This window comes from Chiloscyllium plagiosum, chromosome 10 (assembly GCF_004010195.1).
Source record: "Chiloscyllium plagiosum isolate BGI_BamShark_2017 chromosome 10, ASM401019v2, whole genome shotgun sequence".
Classification (NCBI taxonomy): Eukaryota; Metazoa; Chordata; class Chondrichthyes; order Orectolobiformes; family Hemiscylliidae; genus Chiloscyllium; species Chiloscyllium plagiosum.
Genome location: NC_057719.1, coordinates 28,475,528 through 28,495,139, shown reverse-complemented (window position 1 = coordinate 28,495,139; position 19,612 = coordinate 28,475,528). Strand labels below are relative to the sequence as shown.

The 19,612-nt window shown below is 43.0% G+C and overlaps 1 protein-coding gene across 2 annotated transcripts in view; it reads left to right on the top strand.

Moving 5' to 3' along the window:
- slc38a6 (solute carrier family 38 member 6) overlaps nucleotides 1-19,612 on the top strand; it is a 144,960-nt gene that overhangs the window by 100,308 nt on the left and 25,040 nt on the right. The gene's annotated exons all lie outside the window — the stretch shown is intronic.

Here is a 19,612-nt window from a genome sequence, read left to right as displayed (position 1 = left end):
CCTAACCACCCTGTCTACTTTAGACAACCTAACCATTGTCGCTTGACATTCAATGGTATTACCATCACTGAATCCCACCCTACCAATATTACCATTGACCAGAAACTGAATTCACCATGTAAGTGCAATGGCTACAAAAACATGTCAGAGACCAGAAATAATGTAGGGAGTAATTCAGTTCCTGATTCCCCAAAACTTGTCTACCATCTACATGGCCCAAGTCAGGAGTGTGATGGACTACTCCCCACTTGCCTGGATGAGTACAGCTCCATCAACACTCAAGAAGTTCGATACCATCCTGGACAAAGCAGCCCATTTGATTGGCCACCACATCCACAAGCATCCACTCCCTCCATTACCAATCCTCTGTAGCAGCAGTGTGTACTCGCCACAAGATGCAATTCAGAAATTTGCCAACCTCCTTACATAGCACTTTCAGAACCACAACCTCTTCTGTCGAGAAGGACAAATGAAGCAAATACATGGGAATACCAACACCTGCATCCAAGTCACTCACCTCCTATTTTGGAAATATATCATCATTCCTTTACTAGAGCTGGGTCAAAATTCTGGAATTCCCTTCCTCAGGACACTGATCAACCTACAGTACATGCACTGCAACAATTCATGAAGATAACTCACCACCACCTTCTCAAGAGCAGCTCGGGAACAAGAAATGCTAGCCACATTCCATGAGTGAGTAAAAATAATTATGCAGTTTCCATCATGTTTCATTTGATTTTGCTTTAATTGGTAAAATTGAATGCTTTTGGAACTAATAGGGAAGAACCTGTTTTAAACAAAAGTAATACTTGGAAATTAATGTACTCGTCTGATTGGAACACTGTTCTGAAGTTCTGGATGTAGGTTTGCTCGCTGAGCTGGAAGGTTCGTTTTCAGACGTTTCATCACCATACAAGGTAACATCTTTAGTGAGCATCCGGACAAAGCATTGCTGATAATTTCTGCTTTCTATTTATATGTTTGGGTTTCTTTGAGTTGGTGATGTCACTTCCTGTGGTGATGTTATTTCCTATGGTGATGTCATTTCCTCTACTTTTTCTCAGGGGGTGGTAAATGGGATCCAAGTCAATGTGTTTGTTGATAGAGTTCAGGTTGAATTGCCTGTATAGGGTCTTTCAAGTTCATTAGCTGCTGTTTTAGTGTGTTGGTAGATTTGTGGGCTACCATGATGCCAAGGGGTCTGAGTAGTCTGGCAGTCAATTCTGAGATGTCTTTGATGTAAGGGAGAGTGGCTAGGCTGTCGTGGTGAACTGCCCTCTTGAACCGCTGTAGTCCATGTGTTATAGGTTGACCTATAATAACTTAGGGAAGGTCTTCCAGGATTTTGACTCAATTACAGTAAAGGGACAGCAATATATTTCCAAGCCAGGATGGTGAGTGGCTGGAGGGGAACTTGCAGGAGGTCATTTCTGAGATGTCTTTGATGTAAGGGAGAGTGGCTAGGCTGTCGTGGTGAACTGCCTTCTTGAACTGCTGCAGTCCATGTGTTATAGGTTGACCTACAATAACTTAGGGAAGGACTTCCAGGATTTTGACTCAATTACAGTAAAGGGACAGCAATATATTTCCAAGCCAGGATGGTGAGTGGCTGGAGGGGAACTTGCAGGAGGTGGTGTTCCCATGTACCTGCTGCCCTTGTCCTGAATGGAAGTTGTCTTGGGTTTGGAGGGTGTGTCAAAGGATCTTTGGGAAACTTTTGCAGTGCATCTTCATTGCTGCTATTTGCTGTTGGTAGTGGAGTAAGTGGGTGCGCTGCCATTCAAGTGACTGTTTTGTCCTGGATGGTGTCAAGCTTCTTGAATGTGTTGAAACAGCACCCATCCAGGCAAATGGAGAGTATTCCATCACACTCCTAAAGTGCGATTTGTAGATGGTGGACAGGCTTTGGGGATTCAGGAGGTGAGTTACTCGCTGCAGTATTTCTGCACTCTGGCCGGCTCTTGTAGCCACTGTGTTTATTTGTAAAATAAATGAGTTTCATTTGGCAAATAGAGACAAATGGTTATGACTTAGTGAGTCAACTGAGATGTGGTGACAGGGAGACCAGATTTGGGAGCTGAATATCCAAGAATGTTCAGTGTTTTAGAATGATAGATAGAAAGGAAAAGGAAGTTTATGTGGCTTCGTTGGTAAAGGAAGAGATCAGTGCTGTTGAGAAATGATTTTGGCATTGGAGATCAATAAGTACAACCAGTCTGGGTAGAAATTTGAAATAGCAAGAGAAAGATTTTCCTGTGGAATAAAAGTAGTTCCACAGTCAGACACAGTATAAACCAAGAAATACTGAGGGCTTGCAAGAAAGACATGGATGATTTTGACATGCATATAGATTGGATTCGTCAAATTGTCAAGGGTAGTCCTGAGGAAGAAGTTGTCTACTAGAAGTTGTTTCTTGGAGCAGATATGTAGCATTCACCCCCCTAGAGAGCGGTGGACTCCAGGACACAGAATAAATGTAAGGAGAAGATAGACAGATTTTTAATTAGTAACGGGTTAAAGGGAGTGGGCAAGAAAGTACAGTTGAGGATAATATGACGTCAGCTATGATCATATTAAACAATGGAGCAGGCTTCAGAAGCTGAATTGCCTACTCCTGCTCCTGTTCTTAGGTTCTCCCTGGATCAAATCCAAGAGCACTAGTGTGAGCTTGCACTTTGTCCATCTCTGCACAGTGTGTGGCCAGAGATTGTGGTAGATCAGGGTTTGTTAGCTAGAATATCTGGATTTCAGGCATAATGATGAGATAGAGGAGACGTGCAGTCTCCAGTCTCATGGTAGATCTGTCACTTCTGCGTCCTAGCATCAGGATTTTTCAGATCAGAGACACTGAACACAAACCGGGGGCAGGAGTCAAAGCTGCACAACATGGTCCAGCTATTCCAAAAACTGTGATCATCCTTTCACTAAGTTTGTAATAAGCCCTTTAAGCTCATGCCACTGATAAATCTAAAGAGACTTTTCAACCTGACTGACAGGCTGTTGAGATACAGATGCATTTTCGCAAGTTGTATTGAAATCCAAGTCAATCATAATATTTAAAGAGTTAAATGTTTATGGAAAAAGAAGTTATTAAAAGGTTAGAGGAAAAATGTTTGAAAAAAGGATTAGAACAAATAGCTCCTATGTGCATCTGCACAGAGAGCCAGATGATCTATCTGTGGTGAAATTTATGAGGTTGCAAGAATTGAAAATGATTGTGCTCCTGATGGAACACAAGTAAAGCCCCTCCAGAAGGAAGGGAAGTAAGGAGTTAATTTTCTTTCAATAGCTAACCACATTATTCATCATCATTTCATCCATTGCTAATTACTGGAAGAAATCTTTTTTGTGTAAATCCGCAGGAAATCATGTTGGTTTTCATCAATTTTATTTTCAATGTTGACCTTTGTGACCCCCGATCAGAGCTGAGAGGATTGGATGGCCTGGCACATCACCACAGCCACTATCAATGTCAGTTCCTCTGGGAGATCTTGCAGATGAATAATGTCAGGAGCTCCCTCCATGTGGTGCTGTAATCACAACTACCAGCACACTGCAGGGGGAAGCCTGGGTGTGGATGTTAGGCTAAGGTTCACACTAGGACTCCTAATCCCTAGCAAAGCACACTTATTTATTTTTTATGCCCATGATATTTTATCCCTGGTAAGATCAAATTTCATTGACGTAATAAAGCCAATGCTTATTTGGAACCCTGAGTTACTAGTATTGCCATGTGAACTATGGTAAAATGATCCCCTATCTAATGATTTTAATTCAATGACTTCTCTTTGAGTAAGGGTCACATTCTGTTTAGAGTTGTCCATACATATTGCCATATATGTGAGATGTCCCAGTTGCTGATAAGAGGTCAGTCGTCTTTTTAAAAGTTCATATTTGGTTTTCTCTGTCTGCTACATTGCAGGTTATGATTAAAGATACTACCTCAAATTTAATAAAGCCCACCCAGTTGAATGATTTATGTACAGGGTTCAAATCATTACTGGAAAATTATCACACTTTGCATGAATTGTTCCCATGCACTGCTGTCTTAAATACTGATATCTTGGTTGATTTGTGACAAACACTTGCTCAGATCAAGAAGGGGCCAAAATAAAATTAATCACTCCTGCTCTAATCACATCATTTGGGCCCCAACACTATTGTAACACAGAGGGCTGAGCTGCATATGTTTTTGGCTGGGTGCTAGCTGCGTCAATTTTTTTTGGAGTGTTTTCCACCACAGGCTGAATGAGATTTGTTGCCAAACTCGCCTCATTAACTACCTACCCCACTCAGATGGAGTTAATCTTATCTAATTCTATCTCCATCTTAGTATGAGCCATTCCCAGAAGAACTCACCACTCACTGGATAGCCTCTAAAAGACCAACATCCCTGGTGTTCATTCCATAGCCCACTGTGTACCCAGGTGAGCACTGGCATTCCATAGCTGGCCTAAGTGGTGACACACAGACATTCTCAGGATGTCGGAGAAGGGGAGATGGCACCATGATTCACCGACAGGGATTTGGAGGTCCCAGTGGATGGGGTGGTGTGGGAGAGGCAGAGAAGGCCTTGACACGAGACCCTACCTGCAAACTGGTTTGTGGTCAGCACCCCCTGCCCCCTCCCTCCCGGTCTGAAGCAGTGGCTGGCATGGCCATAAAAAGGTCAATGGCAAACAGCATAAGCAGCTGTGCCAGCCACTTCAAACTCGCTCAATCACTCCCTTTTTCTCATGTTATCTCACAATCTGAGTGAAGGGCCTGGATGAGTGGAAAGGTGCCAGACATCAGGTTCCTCAGCCCCTCCCCACCCACATCCCAAAAGGAGAGGCTCCTATTTCTCACAGGAGAGGACCGGAACTGCTTGGGGAGGGGGCTGACTTGTGTGTGAGGTGGCGGAAGGATGGGGTTGTTATGGTAGCCATCTCCCGCCAGCTAAGAAAGTACCACTCTTACTCCACTGTAACTACCACATTAACCCTGCTGTCAGTCTCATTCATTACACACTTCTGACTGTTGCCTGTGACACTTGGTCTCCCTTGGGTATTGTAGGTACTGGTGGCCTCTGCGGCGATACAACCTGCTCTGCCAGAAGCCACTTCCTCAATTTCTTGATACTGAGGCCTCAGAGAAAGCACTGGCAAGGCTGTCTCCTATACCCACTGCCAGCTCAGATTCTAACACCTCAGTTGTAATGTCACGTTTAGTAAGTTTGGGAACATAACCTCACAGCTTCTCAGCTGGCTCCACTGCAGAGAGGTTCCTTTCACTTCAGCTGTGGAACCATGAGTAACCTAAGACATAGTGGGAGAGAAAGTAAGAAAACCTTTCTGAGGCAATATTTTGACATAAGTGACAGTGCCCTCTGTATAGAGTATTACGTTTGTATAAATATGACTGGTTTTGCACTGCATCCATTTTATTGAGTCTCTGCGTGGGCCCCAATGTAACAATTGCAGCGTGATGCCTGATTTCAATCCTGACTGGATGTCCAGTGTCTATGCTGAGATCCAGCTGCTGCATTATGGAGAAGTATTGAGGCAATTGGTTATGTTGGCATCATTGCCTCTCATTTGAAGACCTGCCTCATCTTTCCCTGGCCTCTATGTCCAAAACTATTGGTGTGAATGAAATGATCATCAGTGTCTGGGGCAATGGCATAGACAGTATACAGAGAGCCAATGCTGTACGGTCTCCAGGGATGAGGGGACCTGCAAGTCTGTGTCCTGAACAATCCAGGGACTCCATGCACTGTACTTTCTCTCTAAAGGGCCTTACAGTAGTGGGTTGGGCAGCCCCTTCCTCACAGGTTGATACATTTACCCCACCCAGTCTGGGTGTAGTTGAAGTAATTTTGTGTTGTGTATTTTTTGATTTCTATACAATGGAAACTCATGGTGAACACTCTTCAACTTTCGCCTCAATGTGTTGGTGAGAGCCTGAACAGCCAGATCTCCTTTCTGATAGCCCTTCCTGTGAGCCCCATCAGCTTCATATCTCCTCAGCTTCCCATAAAGCAGTCTATATGAGACATCACGAGGTCAATTCCTGGAATGGCAGGATTACCTTACACTGAAAGACTGAAGCGACTGGGCTTGTATACCCTTGAGTTTCGAAGACTGAGAGGGGATCTGATTGAGACATATAAGATTATGAAAGGATTGGACACTCTGGCAATAGGAAACATATTTCCACTGATGGGGAGTGCCGAACCAGAGGACATAGCTTAAAAATACGGGGTAGACCATTTAGGACAGAGCTCAGGAGAAACTTCTTCACCCAGAGAGTGGTGGCTGTGTGGAATGCTCTGCCCCAAAGGGCAGTGGAGGCCCACTCTCTGGATTCATTAAAGAAAGAGTTGGATAGAGCTCTCAAGGATAGTGGAATCAAGGGTTATAGAGAGAAGGCAGGAACAGGATACTGATTAGGAATGATCAGCCATGATTATATTGAATGGCGGTGCAGGCTCGAATAGCTGAATGGCCTACTCCTGCACCTATTGTCTATTGTCTATTGTCCCTCCACAGTCCCTAGTATATGAGGTTACTATATACACTATGCTCTGTCTCCCCATCCATCCGCTGCCGAAACCAGAGTGCTCCTGAACAAGGACCAAGCCACTCCCACGTTACCCCATTCCTAACGCTGCTTTAACAGGCGCTGTTAACCTGGTCCAATTAGGGAGATCTGGCTGACAGATAAAAAGAGGAGTGTCACAAGGTCTGTTTACTCTCAGAACCAGCTCGGAGCTAGCTGGGTCAGTATCATGTACTATGCACATGTAAATAGAGGGTGACTTGGTGATGGTATACCGGCCTTCATGGAATTATTTCACTGGTGACAAGAGAAAATCATGCCCCTGAAGAAACTCGCTCGCAACAGTCAATTTGAATTGGGATAAGCATTTCTGGCATCATGCTGTTATTTGGAAAGCTTGACTTGTTCAATCCTGCAGTTAAAGACTGGACCCAGTATGTGGAAAGAATGCATTATTTTTTTCCAGGCAAATGACATTGGTGCAGATGTAAACAATTAATAATTCTCCTGACAGCTTGTGGACCCGCAGCTTTTTCAGTTATTCAAAGCCTAAATCTGCCTGAGGTACCAGATAATAAAACCTTCCAAGATTTGATGGATTTAGTTAAGGAATAATACAACCCCAAGCCTCCTGTAATTATGCAAAGCTATCAGTTTTACTCGATAGTTCAAGAACCAGGGGAATCCTGGTTTTTTGATGAGGTTGAGATGACTGGTAGAGTCTTTACAGTAGACACTATTTCTAAACATCCTTATTGGCCATAAAACAATTTGATATATCTTGGGGAGGTAATACAAGTAGCTTTATATTGTCATAAGTAGTTCTCTATCCTCATAGATTTAGTTGTTTATGCTTTTCTTCTTTATTGCTTGATTAATTGTTGTTACATGTCATAGAGTCAGAGAGTCACTGAGATTTATAACACGGAAACAAGCCCTTCAGTCCAACCTGTCCATGCCGACCACTTATCCCAACCCAATATAGTCCCACCTGCCAGCACACCGCCCATATTCCCCAAACCCTTCCTATTCATATACCCATCCAGATACCTTTAAAATGTTGTAATTGTACCAGCCTCCACCACTTCCTCTGATAGCTCATTCCATACACACACCACCCTCTGTGTGAAAAAGTTGCCCCTTAGGTCTCATTTAAATCTTTCCCCTCTCACCCTAAACATATGCCCGCCAGTTGTGAACTCCCCCACCCCAGGGAACAGACTTTGTCTATTTATCCTATCCATGCCCCTCATGATTTTATAAACTTCTATAAGGTCACCCCTCAGCCTCCGACGCTCCAGGGAAAACAGCCCCAGCCTGTTCAGCCTCTCCCTATAGCTCAAATCCTCCAACCCTGGCAACATCCTTCTAAATCTTTTCTGAACCCTTTCAAGTTTCACAACGTCCTTCCAATAGGAAGGAGACCAGAATTGCATGCAATATTCCAACAGTGGCCTAACCAATGTCCTGTACAGCCGCAACATGACCTCCCAACTTCTGTAATCAATACTCTGACCAGTAAAGGAAAGCATACCAAACACCTTCTTCACTATCCTATCTACCTGCGACTCCACTTTCAAGGAGCTATGAACCTGCACTGCAAAGTCTCTTTGTTCAGCAACACTCCTTCAGACCTTACCATTAAGTGCAGCACCTCATATTTATCTAAATTAAACTCCATCTGCCATTTCTCAGCCCATTGGCCCATCTCATCAAGATCCCATTGTAATCTCAGTCAACCTTCTTCACTGTCCACTACACATCCAATTTTGGTGTCATCTGCAAACTTACTAATTATATGCTCACATCTAAACCATTTATATAAATGACGAAAAGTAGAGGGCCCAGCACTGATCCTTGTGGCACTCCACTGGTCACAGGCCTCCAGTCTGAAAAACAACTCTCCAATACCACCTTCAACTTTTGAGCCAGTTCTGTATCCAAATGTCTAGTTCTTCCTGTATTCCATGAGATCTAACCTTGCTAACCAGTCTCCCATGGGGAATCTTGTCAAAAGCCTTACTGAAGTCTATATAGGTCACATTTACCACTCTGCCCTAATCAATCGTCTTTGTTACTTCTTAAAAAAACTCAATCAAGTTTGAGAGACATGATTTCCCACGCACAAAGCCATGTTGAATATCCCTAATCAGTCCTTGTCTTTCCAAATACATGTACATCCTGTCCCTATGCCACCACCGACGTCAGACTCACTGGTCTATAGTTCCCTGGCTTGTCCTTACACCTTTCTTAAACAGTGGCACCACGTTAGCCAACCTCCCATCTTCCAGCACCTCACCTGTGACTATTGATATAAATATCTCTGCAAGAGGCCTAGCAATCACTTCCCTAGCCTCCCACAGAGTTCTATGGTACACCTGATCAGGTCCTGGGGATTTATCCAGTTTTATGTGTTTCAAGATCTCCAGCACTTCTTCTGTAATATGGACATTTTTCAAGATGTCATCATCTATTTCCTGACCTTCTATATCTTCCATGTCCTTTTCCACAGTAAACACTGATGCAAAATACTAAATTAGTATCTCCGGGTGGAGCAATAAATGGGAGGGGAGGGGGGGGTGGCTCAGGGGAAGATAGCTGAGAGTGAAATAGGTGGATGGAGATGGGGTTAATGGTGATAGGTTGGAGGGGAGGGTGGAGTGGATAGGTGGGAAGGAACATGGACGGTAAGAGAGGTCATGAGGGCGGAGCTGAACTGGAAGGTTGGAACTGGGACAAGGTGGGGAGAGGGGAAATGAGGAAACTGGTGAAATCCATATTGATGCCATGGGGTTGGAGGGTCCTGAGGTGGAAGATGAGGTGTTCTTCCTCCAGGTGTCGGATGGTAAGGGTGTGGCGATGGAGTTGGCCCAGGACCTGCATATCCTTGGCAGAATGGGAGGGGGAGTTGAAGTGTTCGCCCACGGGATGGTGGGGTTGGTTGGTGTGTGTGTCCCGGACATGTTCTCTGAAGTGCTCTGCAAGTAGGTGTCCTGTTTCCCCAGTGTAGAGGAGACCGCATTGGGAGCAACGGATACAGTAAATGACATATGTGGAAGTGCAGGTGAAGCTTTGGGGCCTTGGATGTGGGTGAGGGGGAAGGTGTAGGTGCAGGGTTTGAAATTCCTGCGGTGCAGGGGACAGTTCCAGGAGGGGAGGGTGGGTTGTTGGGGGGTGCATGGACCTGACCAGGTAGTCACAGAGGGAACAATCTTTATGGAAAGCGGATCAGGGTGGGGAGGGAAATATATCCCTGGTGGTGAGGTCCATTTGTAGGTGGTGAAAATGGTGGATGTATACAGAGGTTAGTGGGTTAGACAGTGAGGACCGGGGGGTTCTGTTCTTGTTGCAGTTGGGGAGTCGGGTTCGAGGGCGAATGTATGGGAAGTGGGTGAGATGCGCTGGAGGCCATCATCTACCATGTGGGATTGGAAATTGCGATCTTTGAAGAAGGAGGCTATCTGGTCTGTTCTGTAGTGGAACTCCGCGGCAAATGCGACGGAGGCGGAGGAATTGGGAATAAGCATAGCATTTTTACAGGAGGCAGGGTGGGAGGAGGTGTAATCCAGGTAGCTGTGGGAGTCAGTTGATTTGTAGAAAATATCAGTGTTGAGTAAGTCTCCATTGATGGAGATGGAGAGGTCCAGGATGGGAGGGAGATGTCTGAGATGGTCCAGGTGAACTTAAGGTCGGGGTGGAATGTGTTGGTGAAGCTGATGAACTGTTCAACCTCCTCGTGGGAGCACGAGGTGGCGCCGATGTAGTCATCAATGTAGCAGAGGAAAAGGTGAGGAGTGGTGCCGGTGTAACTGAGGAATTGGACTGTTCCCATGTAGCCAACAAAGAGACAGGCACAACGGGGGCCTAATTGGGTGCCCATAGCTACTCTTTCATCTGGAGGAAGTGGGAGGATTCGAAGGAGAAATTATTGATGGTGAGTTCAGCCAAATGAATGAGAGTGTCAGTGGAAGTCTACCTGTGGGGACATCAGGAGAAGAAGAAATGGAGGGCTTGGAGGACCTGGTCATGGCAGATGGAGGTGTATAGCGACTGGATGTCCATGATGAAGATGAGACTATGGAAACGATAGTCTTGGAGGAGGTGGAGGGCCTGGGTGATGTCACAAACGAATTTGGTGAGTTCCTGGACCAGGGAAGTTAGGACAGTATCGAGGTATGTGGAGATGAATTTGGTGGGGCAGGAGCAGGCTGAGATGACAGGTTGGCCTGGGTAGTCAGGTTTGTGGATCTTCAGTAGGAGGTAGAACCAGGTGCTGCAGGGTTCCTGAGCTATGAGGTTGGAAGCTGTGGGTGGGAGATCCCCTAAGGTGGTGAGGTTGTGTATGGTCTGGAAGATGATGGTTTGGTGATGGGTCATGGTCGAGGGGCAGTCGGAGATGTCTTCAAGTTGGCACCTGGTTTAAGCGGTGTAGAGGTCAGTGCGCCAAACTACCACTGCAACTCCTTTGTCCGCTGGTTTGATGGTGAAGTTGAGGTGGAGCAGAGGGAGTGGAGGGCTGCACCTTGTGAGGGTGAGAGGTTGGAGTGGGTGAGGGGGTGGACTGGTTGAGGCAGTCAATGTCCCGACAGCAGTTGGAAATAAAGAGATTGAGAATGTGTAATAAATCCGCACAGTGTGTCCAGGTGGATGCAGTGTGTTGGAGGTGGACACAGGGGTCCTCGGAAGGTGGACAGGAGTCTTAATGGAAAAAGTAAGCTCGGAGGTGGAGAGGCTGGAAGAAGTGTTCAATGTCACAAAGCGTGTTGAATTTGTTGATCTGGGAGCAGAAGAGGATGAAGGTAAGGCCTTTGCTGAGGACTGATCGTTCGTCCTCAGTGAGAGGGAGGTCTGGAGGGATAGTGAAAACATGGCATGCTGGAAGCTAGGACCTGGTGTAGGGCTGGAGCTGGGAGTCTATAGCTGGAGACTATAACTGGAGTAGGTGTGGTAGTGGGGGGGACCAGGGCTGACGTTATTTATGGAAGTAATNNNGTGAGTGGCCTCAGTGGGGGCGGAAGTGGTTGCAATAACAGCAGCTGCAGGGGAGGAAGTGTCAGAATGCGTGGCATTGGTAATGACACAGTGGGTGGAAGTGGCAGAACTTGTAGCGTAGGTGATGACGGGGGTGGAAATGGCTGCGGCGGTGGTAACAATGGGGGCGGATCTCCTGACTGTGCCATGTCCTTTGAAAACTGGGAACGTGCAATTTGGATTGACAGTCCACAAAGATTAATCTCTGTTACTGTGGCACTGCACGCTGGGATTCACACAGTTAATAATTTATCGTAGCAATAAAATAGGCAAGTAACATATAGTGCAAGCAACAGCCATACAACTGGAATTATTGTTTAAAAATTCTGATGTTGTCTTACCTACTTCAAATAAATCATTGAATTTAGACAAACTTTTTCCTTCTAGGAGAAAATGAGGACTGCAGATGCTAGAGGTCAGAGTTGAGAGTGTGGTGCTGGAAAAGCACAGCCAGTCAGGTGACTTCAGAGAAGCAAGAAGATTGATGTTTCGAGCATAAGCCCTTCATCAGGAATGAGACTTATGGGCCAGGGGGCTGAGAGATAAATGGGAAGGGGATGGGGCTGGTGGGGGAAGGTAGCTGGGAAAGCAATAGTTAGATGAAGGTGGGGGAGAAGGTGATGGGCAGGAGAGGAGGGTGGGGCAGGTAGATAGGAAAGGTGATGGACAGGTCAAGAGGGTGGTGCCAGGTTGGACGCTTGGGAATGGGATAAGTTGGGGGGAGGGGAAATGAAGAAACTAGTGAAATCCACATTAATTCCGTGTGGTTGCAGAGTCCCAAGGCGAAAGATGTGGCATTCTTCCTCCAGGAGTCGAGTGGTTAGGGTTTAGTCACACTCTGGAATTTTTTTCCTTCTGAATGAATTGTAAGTTTATAGAATTCTTGCATTCCAGTTTCCCAGAGATTTGAGCAAAACTACTGATGTTTGAATGATTCTTCAGTTTTATACCTTCTGATTTGTTTCAAATAAGGAATGTTAATCAAATATGGAAAAATGAAAAATTATTCAGGTTGTGGTACCAGCAAAACACGATATTTGAAGAAGGATCAATAGTTGCCAATGAGAAGGTGATCCAAAATTCTTGGTGTTTCAACCCATCCGTCCATATTTCAGGACCACATTCCAAATTACACATGATATGTGTAAGAATGCATCAAGAGTGCTTGCACATGTAAGTTGATACCATTACCTCTAAAGTTTTTCAAACTTCTGTCTTTGGTACCTAACTCTTCCACTACTGCTTTCATTTTGGGGTGCCATCCAGAACAATGTGGTCAGGTTCCACATCTATGCTGTGGTGCCAACCTCTTATCTCCCCACCACCTCTCTCAACACTGCTGTTTGCTCTCAATGCTGTCTAACTACTTTTCTGACATCCTGTTTTGGATGAGTTGCAATTGCTTCCCATTAATGTTGATAAGATTGAAGCCATCATCTTTGAGTTTGAATCTATTTTTGTCTATGTATACAGTTGTGAAATGCTTTCGATATCTCTTTGTGGTAGTTTTTCGTTGTTTGTCAGTGCTGCTCATCCAATTTGCCTAGCTTAGGAGGATGTAAGACCACTTGCCTTCCTTTTCTTGAAAAAGATCTACACAGACAAAACTTCAAACCTGGCAGAACTCCTAGTTTATTTGCTCATTTAAACATTATTCAGTAAGAAATAAGAATATTCTATAAAAAAAATCCTTCTTTATGTTTGAACTTGGGTGTTAACAGGCTTTGCAGCTAATAGGTTGGGAAAATCTCAGCCCCAATCTCTTCTTCACTTTGTCCATGAAATTCCCTACTTCAGACAAATGTTGAGTCATTAAGTAAGAGCAGGAAGTTCTATTTTACTTCTGACCGCCGCCATCTTTCAAATAGGGAACATATAACGCTATTACTTTTTGTTTCTCCTCAATGTTCATATATTGAGACCAACCACAGAGCCAACAACCAAGATTAACTAACTTAACATTGACTAAAGAGCATATTTGACACCATCAATGCAACACCACAGCCTACATTGACCCATTGAGCTATGGGGAGAGGTCGCTCCTTATGGCTTTTGTATTTAAGACCCTCACATGATTTTGTGCTTCTAACAGCAAGACACAGTCAAATTAGGCATGAGTTTGATAATTAAGTGGTGTCCCTACCACTCTATAATCTGATTACTCTGTTGATGCACTGAACTGCCCTTTGATGTTAACTGTATCACTTTTATTCTTTTGTGTACTATGGACTCGCAACCTGTGAAGCAAGCACAGACTAATTTTATTCAAATCTCTTCACAGAGTTGCCAAGGAGAACAGTGTCATTCCTTTTGAGGCTGAGTTAGAATCAAAAAGCAAAATGAAAGTATGGTCACTCTCTCTATCTGCCTACAAAGCTCCTCATAATAACACTGTCAGAATGCATTAATTCTGATTGTGTTTCATGCTACTAATGAGATTACTTGTCTGATAGTAGGTCATCTATTTTCTGTTTCATTACACTAAAGTGTGAATTTGTTACCTTTGCTTCTACGAAAACTTCAGAATGCAATGGAGTTGGAGTAACTAAATGTTTTTAAGACAGAGGTGTATAGATTCTTGGTAAGACTGAGAAATCAATGGTTTTCGGCGCTCGATGGAATTGGATTTCAAAACATAAATCGACCTTATTGAATGATGGAGAACATGCAAGGGATGAATAGTCTATTTCTACTGCTATTTCATATTACAGGCTGACAACTCAACTATTTAGCAGAAGCTTTTAGCCTTTTTAAGACCTTTTAATTTGAATATCCTCCCATGTTCACAATAAACATCTGGAACTAAGAGTAAGGACAGCCTTAAAATACGTTTATAGTAGTGCTGTTGTAACTAAAGAGTAGACTACTAGTTTGGACCAGAGTTGAGAGTGTGGTGCTGGAAAAGGATGAAGGGCTTACGCCCGAAACATCGATTGTCCTGCTCCTCGGATGCTGCCTGGCCAGCTGTGCTTTTCCAGCACCACATTCTCAACTTGGATCTCCAGCATCTGCAGTCCTCACTTTCTCCTACTAGATTGGACCAAGTTGCTTAAAACTAGTTAAATAAAATAAGGTTGGAGAAACATGAGACTAGAGAAGAAGAAAGAACTAAAAAGCTAAAGATGCAAAGTAGATAGTTTCTAAGTTAGCTTAAACTTTTACTTTAAGCACTTGTTTTGTTTTGGCTGGTATTTCAGTAAGTGAGCAACTCTTGATACTTCTAGCAATATCTTTGTTGTTCTAATAACAGCATCACAATTCATGAGCCAAAACTTTAAAACGATAATCAAAATACCATTTTCTTCATAGAATCTATTTTGAAAGGTGTGCCTTTATCTGGCATCTTTTACAGATTTAGGGGATCTTGAAATGCTTTACAGTGGATTAAGTACTTTATTGGAGTGCAGTCACTGTTGTAATATAGGAGTAAAGAGTATATGACACCTCAAAAATTGCAATTTTTCTTTGTAGAATCATTAATTTGTATAGCGCTAAACCAGGCTATTCAGCCCATTATATTTGTACTATTCTCTGAAAGGTCAATTCATCTAATGGCACTAGGCTGCAAATTTCTCCTTGTCCAATAATGATCCAATTCCTTTTTGAAAACTTCCATTGACTCTACCTCGACCAAACTCTCAGGCAGCTCATTTTAGATTCCACTCGCTACATGGAAAAGATTTTCCTCATATCACCATTGTCCTGAACATTATATACAATCTGTCAAATGAATGTTTCAGCATAAAAAATATTTGATTTTACTGGTGAATAAGTAAACCAGAAATGTTGTAATTCCAAAATCTCTGAAAATTGACATGATCCTTTTGACAAAAAAGGGATTTTTTTTTGTCAAATATATTGCTATAATTGTCAAATGTTAATCTCCACAATATATTTATTTATACCTCTCAAGAGACGAAGCAGACTCACAAAAAAAGCGAATGATCATATTACTCCGGTACTGAACAATAATTTCCTCCCTCTCAACAGATAAAATGGCTTGTAAAAAGTCTGCCTTTGTGGATTCTTATGAGTAAACATAAGTGTGCATGGGAAACTCAAGGACTATAATCCCGTCAGGAGAAAAGCTTTTTTTTTTCTGCAAGTAATGCGTCCAATGTGGAAATCATTATCACGTGAAGCTAACAAATTAGTTTTAAATGTGAATGCTAATAAATCATCTGTTTGATAAATGATGTGGTGCGCTTGGCATGATGCCAAAATGTTTCCTAGTGCTATAAAAATGTATTCAATGTTAGTGACACTGAGTGATGAGGAGGACAGAGATACAGTGTGATTGATTCGAACAGCTGGTTATGCGGCGCTATGAATTCTGTTTATTAGAACAGCTTGTAGTAAATTCTTCTACATAAAGAGACAAATACATTTTAGTGATCATCTATAGATAGAGTTACTGGTGTTTATACCTACAACAAGTCTTTAATTGAATTTTTTTATAGATGTTGGAAGACATATTATGTGCTCATTAAAAAAAGGGCTTGTTTCTAGTCAAATCTCAGTTCATTGCTACAATCATGACCGTATTTCCCAACTTTCTTTCTGGGCAAAGCACCACAGAATCTCCAGGGACCTGACTTGCAAGTCGGTGGCATATTCATAGGTATAGCATGTGTCTGTGGCTGGCATACGTCAAACATACTTTCATGCTGTCTCTAAGAATTTGCCAAGATTTTATTTTCGTACAAAACTGCTCATGTAAGTATAATGAAAGCTGAGTTACTTCTACCTATTCCACAATTTTTTCCTTTTGAAAATTAGTAATACTTGATCCAAACGCAGAAGGTTAAAGGGTTTATTTAAGATTGAGTTATGTTGAAGGCTGACACTTCAGCTCACTAGCCATCTACTCAATATATTCATGACACAGCTCAGCGACACAGATTTATGCAGTCTGAGGGAAATCTTTCCCCAGGAAGCAACTCTTCACTAGGAGAAAGTGAGGACTGCAGATTCTGGAGTACCAGAGTTGAAAAATGTGGTGCTGGAAAAACACAGCAGGCCAGACAGCATCCGAGGAGCAGGAGAATCGACGTTTCAGGAAACTGAAGAAGGGCTTATGCCCGAAACATCGATTCTCCTGCTCCTCGGATGCTGCCTGGCCTGCTGTGTTTTTCCAGCACCACATTTTTCAACTCAGCAACTCTTCACTCGTCAAGCTCAATAGGTTAAAGGACAGTACACTCAAACATCCCCTCTGTCTCTCAGAGAAAGGCAATGAAATGAAAAGAAAAAGATGAGAATAAAGAGACAGTATAGAGTCTCCTTTAAATAATTATTTACTTGAAGATCCTTTTTCCGAAGTGGAGTTGGTAACCTGAAGTCCAGCAGGATATTTTTCCTAATACCACAATGCTTATATGATCCCTTGTAATCTGAACAACTGGACATAGTTATTGTGATATTAAAGAATCCAACAGACATTTATTACAGCTATTGTGCACAAATATAGCATGAATAGGGTGAACAACTAAGGTCTTTTTCTCAGGGTATAGGAGTCCAAAATTTGAGGGCATAGGTTTAAGGTGAGCTTTGAAAGGAACCTGAGGAGCGAATCTTTTCACACAGAGGGTGGTGCATATATGGTAAGATCTGACATAGGAAGTGGTGGAGGCAAGTATAATTACATCATTTGAAAGGTATGTAGATGGGTATATGAATAGGAAGGATTTAGAGGGATATGGACCAAATGCTGGCAAATGGGAACAGATTAGTTTAGGATATCTGGTCAGTATGGACAAGTTGGACCGAAGGGTCTGTTTCTATGCTGCATATATCTGACTGTAATTGTCATATCAATAGGCATGTTGAACTTTAGCTTAAAAAAAAAGGACATGCAGCAAAAGGTTGACTGCAGATGTATGTTCAGTTGCTGCCTGGAGAAAGAGACACTGGAATGTCACGCCTGATGAATTGTCAAGTAGACTTCAAAGAGAGAAAATACACTATGTACTGAACATGTAATCTCCTGGGAGTATCTCAGACTGTAAACATTGTGGTTAAAAAAAGACAGCAGTCTGTGAGTGACTTTTTTGTGTTTCCCCCTTTCAAAAATAAACAAGAACAGGATGAGTGTAAGAAGGCATGTCAGAAACAGCACAAGGCGTACCTAAAAACAATGTGGTGAAGCCACAAAATAGGACAATTTGTATGCCAAACAAATTCCTCAATTAATAGATCAGACTTAAGGTCAATAGCCCTGGTACATTCAGTTGTGAGTGGTGGTGGATAATTAAACAACTCACTAGAGGTGAAGGCTCCATAAATGCTCCCATCCTCAATAATGGGGGAACGTCAATGTTAAAGATAAGACAGAAGCATTTATAACAAACTTCAGCCAGAGATGCCAAGTGGATAGTCCATCTCAATGTTCTCCAGAGACCAACAGCTTTGCAGACACCCGTCTTCAGCCAATTCTATTCACTCCATATGGTATTAAGAAACAGTTGGAGGCCCAGGATGCTGCAACGGTTGTGGGCCCTGACAACATTCTGGCAGTGCTACTATAGTGCTCCAGAACATACCTCTAGCCAGCTGCACCAGTACAGCTACAACACTGGCATCCATTCAACAATGTGAAAAATTGTCTAAGCATGCCCTGTACACAAAATTAAAAATCACACGACACCACGTTATAATCCAACAGGTTTATTTGAAAACACAAGCTTTCGGAGCACTGTTCCTTCATCAGGTAGCAAACAAATGCAGCCCATTCAATTACTGCCCCATCTACTCTCAATCATCAGTAAAGTGATAAAAGGTGCCATAATCAATGCAATCAAACAATACTTGTTTAGTCCTAACTGAAACATAGGTTTGGGTCGACCAGAGCCACTCAGCTCTTGACGTCATTACAGTCTTAGTTACATAAGAACAGGAGCAGGCCATTCAGCCCCTTGAACCTGTTCCACCATTCAACAAGACCATGCGTGATCTGTGACTTTGCTTCATATATCTGCCTTTAGCCCATATCCCACAATAAGTTTGGTTAAAAAATCTGTCTCAAATTTAATATTATCAAATAATTCAGCATTCACTGCCATTTGGGGAAGAGCATTTCAATTATCTACCACACTTTGTGTATAGAAGTGCTTCCTAACATCTCTCCTGAATGGTCTGGCCCTAATTCTCAGGCTATGCCCACTCGTTATCGAATCTCCAACATTGGGAATAGTTTTTCTTTATCTACCCTGTCTTTTCCTGAGAACATCTTGAAGACTTTGATGAGATCACTTTTTAACCTTTTAAATTCTGTAGAAAACAGGCCTAACATAACTTAAATCCTGAAGTCCAGTTTAAGCATAAATAAAAATGTTGAATTCCAGAGGTGAGGTGAGAGTGACGTCAAGGTTGTATTTGACTGAATATGGCTTCAAGAAGCCCTTGAAAAACTGGAGTGAATGAGTAGCTGGGAACAACTCTTTGCTGTTTGGAGTCATAGCTGGCTCAAACGAGGATGGCTCTGATTGTTGGAGGTCATTCATCTCAGCTCCAGATCACCTCTACAGGAGTTCTTCCATCCTTGACTTAACCACCTTTAGCTGCTTCAATGACCTTCCTTCTATCATAAGATCAGAAGTGGGAATGTTTGTCAATGATTGCTCAATATTTAACACCATTCATGACTCCTCAGATATTGAAGCAATCCATGTCTAAATGCAGCAGGGCTTTTACAATATCCAGGTTTGAACTGACAAGTGCCAAGTATCATTTGTATGACACAAGTGCCAAGCTATGACCATGCCCGTAGAGAATCTAATCACCGCCCTTGACATTCAATGACATTACCATGACTGTATTCCCCACTATCAACATCCTGGGGATTACCATTGATCAGAAACTGATCTTAACTAGATATATAAATACAGTGGCTACAAGAGCAGGTCAGCGGCTAGGAATACTGCAGTGAGTAACTCACCACCTGACTTCCCAAAGCCTGTCATAGAATCATGGAGATGTACAGCATAGAAATTGACCTTTCAGTCCAGCTTTTTCATGCTGGTCAGTATCTAAATTAATC